Source organism: Suncus etruscus, chromosome 5 (genome assembly GCF_024139225.1).
Source record: "Suncus etruscus isolate mSunEtr1 chromosome 5, mSunEtr1.pri.cur, whole genome shotgun sequence".
NCBI classification, from domain to species: Eukaryota; Metazoa; Chordata; class Mammalia; order Eulipotyphla; family Soricidae; genus Suncus; species Suncus etruscus.
In genome coordinates, this window is record NC_064852.1 from 135,976,644 (window position 1) to 135,986,596 (window position 9,953).

General features: G+C 36.7%; 1 non-coding gene across 1 annotated transcript; it reads right to left on the minus strand.

Annotated features, from left to right (window-relative positions):
• Nucleotides 1-9,039: 9,039 nt before the first annotated feature.
• On the minus strand, nt 9,040-9,167 carry LOC126010238 (small nucleolar RNA SNORA49). The gene has a single exon (XR_007496341.1). It is a non-coding gene; the product is annotated as a small nucleolar RNA SNORA49 (small nucleolar RNA).
• Nucleotides 9,168-9,953: the final 786 nt, after the last annotated feature.

A 9,953-nucleotide genomic window follows, 5' to 3' on the forward strand; every position in this document is an offset into this window, starting at 1 on the left:
AGACATGAAATCCATAAATTTTTTGCTTTCAATTACTTCATTTATATATCCTGGTCCCAAGATTGTTCATAATGCTGTTGGGTTTTTTTTTTCTGTTACTGTATTGTTCATGTTTGAGTTTCAGTCATACAATATACAATTTCCATCACCAGTGCACATTTCTCACCCCCAGACTCTCTCTCTCTCTCTCTTCCTTTTTGTTTTTTGGACATTGTGTTATTTATTTTTACAGCACAATCTAATTGTGTTGTTTTGTTTTGTTTCTCTACCACTAGATAAAAATATGAATTAATAATTTGACTAATGTTTTATACATAAAGTACATTAAGGGTGGCATGTTGCATCTCAAAGTAGAATATAGTAATATTTTACAACTGTGCAAACTTACTAAAATTTATTCAATCGTAGGGGCCAGGCAGTGGCGCTAGAGGTAAGGTGCCTGCCTTGCCTGCTCTAGCCTAGGATGGACCACGGTTCGATCCCCTGGCATCCCATATGGTCCCCCAAGCCAGGAGGGACTTCTGAGCACATAGCCAGGAGTAACCCCTGAGCGTCACTGGGTGTGGCCCAAAAACAAAAACAAAAAAACACCAAAAAACCAAAAAAATAAATAAATAAATAAATAAATTTATTCAATTGTAAACTCAAATATTTGATTTTATGTTAGGTAAATTATACCTAGAAAGAGATATTAAAATGATAAAATAAAAGGCATCATTTTTTAAGATTAAAGTTTAAAAATCAAAGATTTATTTTCACAATTTTTATATTGCTGTACACAATAAAAATATCTTAACGTTTTTATTAATATTTCAAGAACTATGATGCTATCCTTAGGGGATTTGTGACTAATATAAAATTAGTTCATGTTTTTAATTAATGTTACATTTAAAGTTTCATCATGTTCGTTTAATATTAAAAGCTTATTTATGTAAATGTCATTATTAGTCTCATTCTGATGTCTTTAAATGTATTGCATAAAATTAAGTAAATTGCATTTTTAAACATGAAGGTCAAAGGAATAGATTTTTTTTTTTTTTGATTTTTGGGCCACACCCGGTAACGCTCAGGGGTTACTCCTGGCTATGCGCTCAGAAGTTGCTCCTGGCTTGGGGGACCATATGGGACGCCAGGGGATCAAACTGTGGTCTGTCCAAGGCTAGCGCAGGCAAGGCAGGCACCTTACCTCTTACACCACCGCCTGGCCCCAAGGAATAGATCTTAAACTTTGTGTCATCTGAGTAAATTGCAAAGTTTTAATGTTAACATATTCTGTTTATTGTCCTGTATTAAAATTTAGGTGCAGATCAATTTTCATGTAGCAAAGAACATTTCCAGAACATTCTTACTGATAAAGATAACCAAAAGAAACACAAAAGAAACACAAATAAATGTATCTCTTATGGCCAGTTTCTATCAATGAGTGCTTAACCTCTCAGGTGCTCAGAAGCATTGACTAGCAGAGGGGTTTCAACTTTAACTGTTTATATTTTCTTTCTATAAATTCACTGATATTTGACCATACCAAGGAATGATTCAAACACAAATGTCTCAAATTGTTTAGGTAATAAAAGATCAGGTTAATTAGAAGTTTTACACATAAAAAGCAAGTATATTTCAAGTGAGGAGTTACATTAATGGAAATAGATATGCTTAGGGGCATGTACAGTAGGGATTACTGATTTTTAAAATAGTATCAGAAAAAAGGGGAAGTTGATGCTAAATCTACATTAGTTAAGGGACTGCTTTAGACTTTCAAGTTCTAAAAGATGACTTATCTGATCTGGTAATGCTTTAAAAATGCTCTGAGGTTTCAAAAAAAATGAGCTATTGATTTTAGAAGATTTTAATTTAGATTAGTTCACTTAAAAGTGTAATAAATGGCAGGGCTCACATGTTGAATCACTAAGGCAGCAATTATTTAAGAATATCAGTCATCTGCTTCCAATTTAATCAAATCTCTTTATAGAATTTTTATGTTTCTGAAATATCTGCATAACCTGTCTGTTAAAAGGTGTTTTAAATTATATGTCAAAAGTAGAAGAGAAATCAGAAGACAACTAGTAGCAGTTTTAAAAGACCAGTGATGACAGATGATCAGTTGCTTTTATTTTGTTTGTGAGCAACTGTTGTTTTGTAAGCCTTTATTTTTTCAAGAGAGAGAAAAGTTATCGTATCTGAATTAGAAAAATAAAAATGACCTAGAACGTTTCTGAATTAAATTTTCATGGCTAAATGTTTTTAAGAATTAACACCAGAGTGATGAAATTATTTCGGTGAACTCTGGGAAATGAATCCTTGTCATGATCCTAACGAAAATGTCAAAAGAAACAGGAAGACATAGACCCTACAGTGTGTATTAACTCAAAAATTTCCTTAGAAATGAAATATTTCGTCTTAAAAGCCTTTTACCTCTGAACTTTCTATATTTCAATTAAAGTCTTTCCTTGGTCCCTGAGTTGCTTATAGCTCATTTTATAATGAAGACAGTATACCTTTATTGATGGAGTTGAGATAAGAAACTCTAATTCTATAAAATGCACTCAGCAAATCTTTTCTGGCATCTGTTCCAAATGCAATATGAAACATGGCAAAAATAAGTCACATCATGGGAATTTATTCTGAAATTCTATTTCCATGTTTAATAATTAAAAGTTGAACACCTCTGTAGTTTCATAGCACTCTATAATAAGAATAAATCTTGTTAACTCACCCTCCTGCCCAGCAATGGAAGGTGTTGGTATATTTTGCAGACATACTTAGTGATTAATCAGTCCTATATATGGGATGTAACTCCCTAGCCAAGCTCATATTCAGAGTTCCATAATTATCCTCCATTTATGAGTGTGTGAATTTAAAACAATTGCCTCCATTGTTTCATTTATGAAGTGTGGTCAATAGCGCCCTCTACACAGAGTTGTTGACTGGTTTAAATATGTCGTCAGATATTGTTCAGAACAGAGGATTGTGGTTCTCATAAAACATTGAGTGCAATCAGATACTATTCTGTCCTAATGTATTCAGTATTTTTACCCAGAAGAATAACAACGCTTTTTGTTACACAAAAACAAAATTCTTCAGACAAAGTTTCTCTGAGGAGGACAAAACATATGTTAGCTTCCATTACTATTATTTTTTGAGCCTTAGGAATCCCTAGAAAGCCACACTATTAATTCATGAGTATTAAAACTACAAGAAAAGGATAAAAGGATGTAAAGCATTAAAATTAGACAGTGCTGAACTTTGGTTGAGAAAGACTTCTTGGGAGAGTTTCTGGAGTTCTAGAAAGAACTATTTACTCAAGTAAATATTGGTCTCCTTTAATTCTATGCTTATGCTTAAAGTACCTCACATCCAAAGAATTTCAACACTTAAAAAAAAACATTGCCCCTATTCAAATGAATAGAGGGTATTTTGAAGTCACTTTCTCCAAAGAACTTTTATGTTTAAGATGGAACTTTTTCAACTTCACTGTAATACCTATCTCAAAAGAGATTGCGATGGTGGTGAAAACAAAGTGTCTTGGCTACCTACTAGTTTGTGAAGTATGTTAGGAGGTATATGAAACTGATCATTTTACTATTGTATGTAAAAAGAAAACCAAATTTTTAGAAAAGAACTCTTATCCACTGCTGGTGGGAATGCTGACTAGTTCAACTTTTCTGGAAAGCGATATGGAGATTCTTCCAAAAACTGGAAATTGAGCTCACATACGATCCAGCTATACCACTCCTAGGAATATACCCTAGGACACAAAAATACAATACAAATATCCCTTCCTTACACCTATATTTATTGCAGCACTATTTACCATAGAGAGACTCTGGAAACAACCAAGATGCCCTTTAACAGATGAATGGCTAAAGAAACTGTGGTACATATACACAATAGAATATTATGCAGCCTCAGGAAAGATGAAGTCATAAAATTTTCCTATACATGGATGTACATGGAATCTCTTATGTTGAGTGAAATAAGTCAGAGAGAGAGAGAGAAAGATGCAGAATGGTCTCACTCATGTATGGGTTTTAAGAAAAATGAAAGACATTTCTCAACAATTTTCAGAGAGAAGAGAGGAGGGTTGGATGTTACAGCCCACCTCATGAAGCTCACCACAAACAGTGATGAGTTTAGTTAGAGAAATAACTACATTGCGAACTATCTTAACAATGAGAATGTATGAAGGAAATAGAAAGACTGTCTAGAGTACAGGTGGGGGCAGGGAGGGGGAGGAAGGACATTTGGACATTGGTGGTGGGAATGTTGCACTGGTGATGGGGGGTGTCATCTTATATGACTCAAACGCAACCACAATCATGTTTATAACCAAGGTGTTTAAATAAAAAATATTAATAAAAAAGAAAAAAACAAATTTGAAACAAATGCCCATAATTATGTATTTTCTGGGGTGGTTTTTATGTGTGTGTTTTGTTTTACTTTTGGAGAATAACAGAACACTAAACATACCTATAAATGACAGATGTGGACAGTCTCAGATTCTACTAGGTAATAGATCTAACCTTTATTTAAAAAAAAATTAAATGTATGCCATAGACAAAAGAGTACTAATTCTTTGTTGTTGTTGTTGTTGTTGTTATTTGGGTCACACCCGGCAACGCTCTGGGTTACTCCTGCTCTATGCTCATAAATCGCTCCTGGCAGGCTTGGGGGACCATATGGGATGCCAGGATTCCAACCACCGACCTTCTGCATGCAAGGCAAACACATTACCCCATGCTATCTCTCCGGCACACACACACACACACACACACACACACACACACACACACACACACACACACACACACACACACACACACACACACACACAGAGGCATGGGCTGCTGAGCCAGGGAGCAGAGAGCAGCCATGGGGAGGCGGTAAGGTTGGGAAGGAGGCACTGAGGGAAGCTACGCGGGCCACTGAGACAGCGAGCAGCGAGCAGTCCCAGGGAGGCGGTGAAGTTGGGAAGGAGGCGCTGGGAAGGGCACGAGGGGACCGTTGGAGTGTCACCATAACAGGTATCCCAGGAGGATCCTGAGACCTGAGAGAGAGAGGCCAGAGGGAGCTCGAAAACTTTCGTCAACTTGCCAACGTGGCATAGGCAGCCCTGGGGGACAGAGAGCCAGGAGGAGCAGTGACTAGAGGGCCAAGAAGGAAGCACAGGCTGACTCTAAGGTGGGGAGGTGACTCATCTAGGCTCAATGGTGCCCTCTGCCACTGTGGCCAGGAGCGGAACTGCACTGCTGACAGGAAAGGGGGGCTTGACTGGAGGACGTGGGAGGGGCCAAACCTCTGCAACATACCCACCAGAATCTTGTTAAATGAGAAGTAAAATATTTGAGCATCTGGCTCACTAGAAAGCCAATTAATTTGCTTTTTAAAAAGAAACACAGTGTAATGGGAAGGCTAGGTATTTAAAGTAAGGGAGGTCAGCTGAAACTTGATTGGGGAATTCACTCTAGTGATTATCTCTACCATTTAAGTGTTCAGTAATAAAAATTCTTTTTATTGATTTTCCAGTTTCATCACCCAATCATCACCCAGTCATTGCTATTCCCTTGATGGTCATATGTCAAGTTGTGGAATCTGAATAACAATTCAGAAGACATAAAAAAAAATGGGGCTCAGAGTGGCTCTTGTTTTATAAATCTCTTGTGGTTTATAAATCTATCAATGTCTTTACCTATGTCTGAACTTTTTGAAAAGTACCTACATAATTATACAAGAATTGACATTATTTTATACATTATGCTATAAAATAAACACTCATGAAAGTGAGAACATAGTCAATACTCTTATGAGTAGTCAACCCCTGGATGGAATTCATTAAAATTAGTTGAATACATAAAATCTTTTTTATTTAATATCTTTATTTAAACACCTGATTGCAAACATGATTGTGGTTAGGTTTCAGTCATATAAGAACAGCCCCCTTTCACCAGTGCAACATTCCCATCACCAATCTCCCAAATCTCCCTCTTCCCCACCCTACCCCCGCCTGTACTCTAGACAGGCTTTCTACTTCCCTCATTCATTCACATTGTTATGATAGTTCTCAATATAGTTATTTCTCTAACTGCATTCATCACTCTTTGTGAGCTTCATGTAGGAAGCTGGAACTTACAGCCCTCCTTTCTCTTGTCTCTGAAAATTATTACAAGAATGTCTTTCATTTTTCTTAAATCCCATAGATGAGTCAGACTATTCTGAATCTATCTCTTCCTCTGACATATTTTACTCAGCATAATAGATTCCATGTATATCCATGTATAAGAAAATTTTATGACTTCATCTCTCCTGATGGCTGCATATTTCATTGTGTATATGTACCACAGTTTCATTAGCCATCTGTTGAAGGGCATCTTGGTTGTTTTCAGAATCTCTCTAATGTATGCTGCAATAAATATAGGTGTAAGGAAGGAATTTTTGTATTGTATTTTTGAATTCCTAGGGCATATATTCCTAGGAGTGGTATAGCTGGATCGTATGTGAGCTCAATTTCCAGTTTTTCAAGGAATCTCCATATCGCTTTCCATAAAGGTTGGACTAGAAGGCATTCTCACCAGCAGTGGATGAGTTCCTTTCTCTCCACATCCCAGACAGCACTGCTTGTTCTCATTCTTTGTGATGTGTGGCGAGAGATGGTACCTCATAGTTGTTTTGCATCTCCCTGATGATTAGTGATGTGAAACATTTTTTCATGTGCCTTTTGGCCATTTGTATTTCTTTTTTGTCAAAGTGTCTATTCATTTCTTCTCCCCATTTTTTGATGGGATTAGATTTTTTTTCTTGTAAAGTTTGTCAGTGCCTTGTATATTTTGGATATTAGCCCCTTATCTGATCGGTATTGGGTGAATAGTTTCTCCCTCTCAGTGGGTGGCTCTTGTATCCTGGGCACTGTTTCTTTTGAGGTGCAGAAGCTTCTCAGCTTTATATTCCCATTTGTTAATAATCTCTGCTTTCACTTGTTTGGAGAGTGCAGTTTCCTCCTTGAATATGCCTTTAGTCTCAATGTCATAGAGTATTTTACCTACTTGTTGTTCTATGTACCTTATATCAGATCTTATTTTAATCCATTTGGATTTTACCTTCATACATAATGTTAGTTGGGGGTCTAAGTTTAATTTTTTGCAAGTGTCTAGCCAGTTATGCCAACACCACTTGTTGAAGTGGCTTTCCTTGCTCCATTTAGAATTTCTTGCTCCTTTATCAAAAATTAGGTGATTGTATGACTGGGGAACATTCTGTGAGTACTCAAGCCTATTCCACTGGTCTAAGGGTTTGTCTTTATTCCAATATCATGCTGTTTTGTAACTATTGCTTTGAATACATAAAATCTTGACCATAACAGTTTCTGTATCTATGTACACTAAAAAGCTCATTTAGGAATGTTATTCACATTTCTGTATCCTGGAGAGAAGAATGCCTTACCAAAGAACCATAATGCAGGAAATTGTTAAATCAGAATCAAATCTCAGCTCATAGGCAAAGCAGAGCGGCACAATATCAGAAGTTTCTCAAAATCTTTTAAACATTATAATAGCAATGCCTTTCTTTTGAATGGAACTAATGTTTTGCAACTATTTTCCCTCTTTTCTTTTGATCTTCACCATAGTATATGAGGAAGGAAAGACAGATATTATCTCTATTTTAAAAATAATATGTTGAGTCATAAATTAGATAAGCCACTTGCAAAATATGGGAAAATGGAAATAAAAACCTTGGCCTGATTACAAGAAAGCTTCACCCCTGAAATTTATGGCCATAAGACCATTTCTGGGCTCCAGGCATACCAGTCTTTCCCATCTCTGAATATGATACTGTGGATACTATGATACTATGGAGTATCCTCTGATTTCATCTTACATTAGGTAATGAGGTAGAGCAACCTGCTTTTAGATCAAATTGTTACTGTTTCCTTGTCATCAGGATGTCGTATCAACCTGGCACAAGTTGGTGCCAGAGCGAAATTAGGCACTCCATGGAAGGTGTTTGATTCCTGGTGCTGTTGCAGGGAACTGTGTCAGTTCTATGGTTGGAATCTGGGATTAGGGATTGGACAGTGACTGTCCAATCACATGGAGTCTAAGTTGAGTCCCCATAACAAATGATGGTGTATTCTTTTAATTGAGTTTTTGTACTATATCCCGCCATTCTCTTTTGACTTATAAAATCTCATTTAACAGATCATCTTTGAATTTTGGAGACTTTTCTTTGTATGTAAGTTCCTTTTATGATCTTGCTGCTTTCAATATTCTGTCTGTCTTTGGTCTTGGTAGGTTATTTTGAATACATTGTGTCCTGGAGATATTCTTTTGGGTCTATTTTTGCTAGTATCTTTCTGGCACTTACAGCTCAGTGCCTGAAATTTGCAAATCTGGGAAATATTTATCTATAATTTCTTTATTACTTATCAATTAATTTACATTCCTTACATTACATACTTTGGTGACTCCAATATTGCTAATTTTGTTTCTTTTGGACTCATTCCATAATTCTTTGATGTGATACTCATTCTATTTTAGATTTTGTTCTACCTACTGTAGCTTTCTAGAAACTTCCTCCATCTCTACTTGGAGCTCCTTCCTCTCAAAAGCTATTGAGCTGTTGCTCAAGGATTACCCCTGCTCTGTGCTCACAAATTGCATCTGGCAGGCTTGCATGACCATATGGGATGCCAGGAATTGGATTCAAGTCTGTTTGTTCTATGTCAGCCATGTGCAAGGCAAATGCCCTTTTGCTGTGCTATCTCTCTGTCTCATTCTATTGTTGTTGTTGTTTTTTGTTTTGTTTTGTTTTTAAATAAGGCAAGAAGGTCGGATGCAGAATCCTTTGTAAGCCTGCCAGCAGCTCCAAAACTCCAGAGCCTGCCAGTTAGCTGCCCAAAAGACCCTGAGCACCTTGCTGGAAAACTATATATTAGGTTCTCAACAGCGCCCCCACCTGGAAGGTCGGAGGTGGGACAACAGGCAGAAATAAGGATATTATAGGGAAATATTATAAAAAAGCCTCCATATATAACACCACCCAATAGCGACTGTCAGCTCACCTTGTATGCCCCAACGAATGCAATCTTCCTGGGGAGATAAATATGCTTTTCCTGTACCCTCAGGTAATGCCAGGGCGCTCTACAGGCAAAAACCCCTGGAGTAAGGTTGAGGGAGTGAATTATTAATTACACTTACCATCCTCTTCATTGTTGTCATTTCTGCTTATAGGTTCCTCATTTCTGCACTTATACTTGTGTTTTCTTATATTTCTAATTAGTCATCATTTCTTGTGCTCATTAACTACGTTGTCACTAAAGTCATTCTCTGAGAATTTTTAAAGCTTATCGGTGAAAGTAGAGCCTTCTGTATTTTTGTTTTCACTTATTGAACTGGGTGGGCTTCTATGAGTCTTCTCTATTGTGGTCATGCTGAGTGTGAATCTTCTGGTTATTCCCCTAGGACTCACTCAGGCTAGGAGTTGCTTTTTTCTTTCCTTGTCTTTCTTCACCCAGTGATAGGAAGTATAACTGTGAGCAATTTGAAATTAAATGAGTGAAGCTGTCACACAGACATGCAATCAGGAGAAATAAAATCAGAATTATTAATTTGGTATAGGTCAGGCATGAGATTGCCAGAGAGTCAGAGATTGTGGAACTGTAGAGGTCAGTTAGAGGTTAGTTTTTAATCTCCACAACATTTCTATCACTCACTTAATGTCATTTGGCTTCCAATTAAGATACATTTCTTAGATATTTTTTATATTTGAGCAAGAAATAAATTTTGGCATCCGGAATCAAAACCTCTCATTAAAAAGAGAGGGGAAAGTATTTCATTTGAAAGCAAAGCTTGTTTGTTATATAGCTACATCAAACATAGCTATATAAAATCAGGAATTATTTATGTGAACAAAATGCTTTCCTGTTTATCTTTTCAAAACAGAGAGCTTTGGAAAAGTCCATG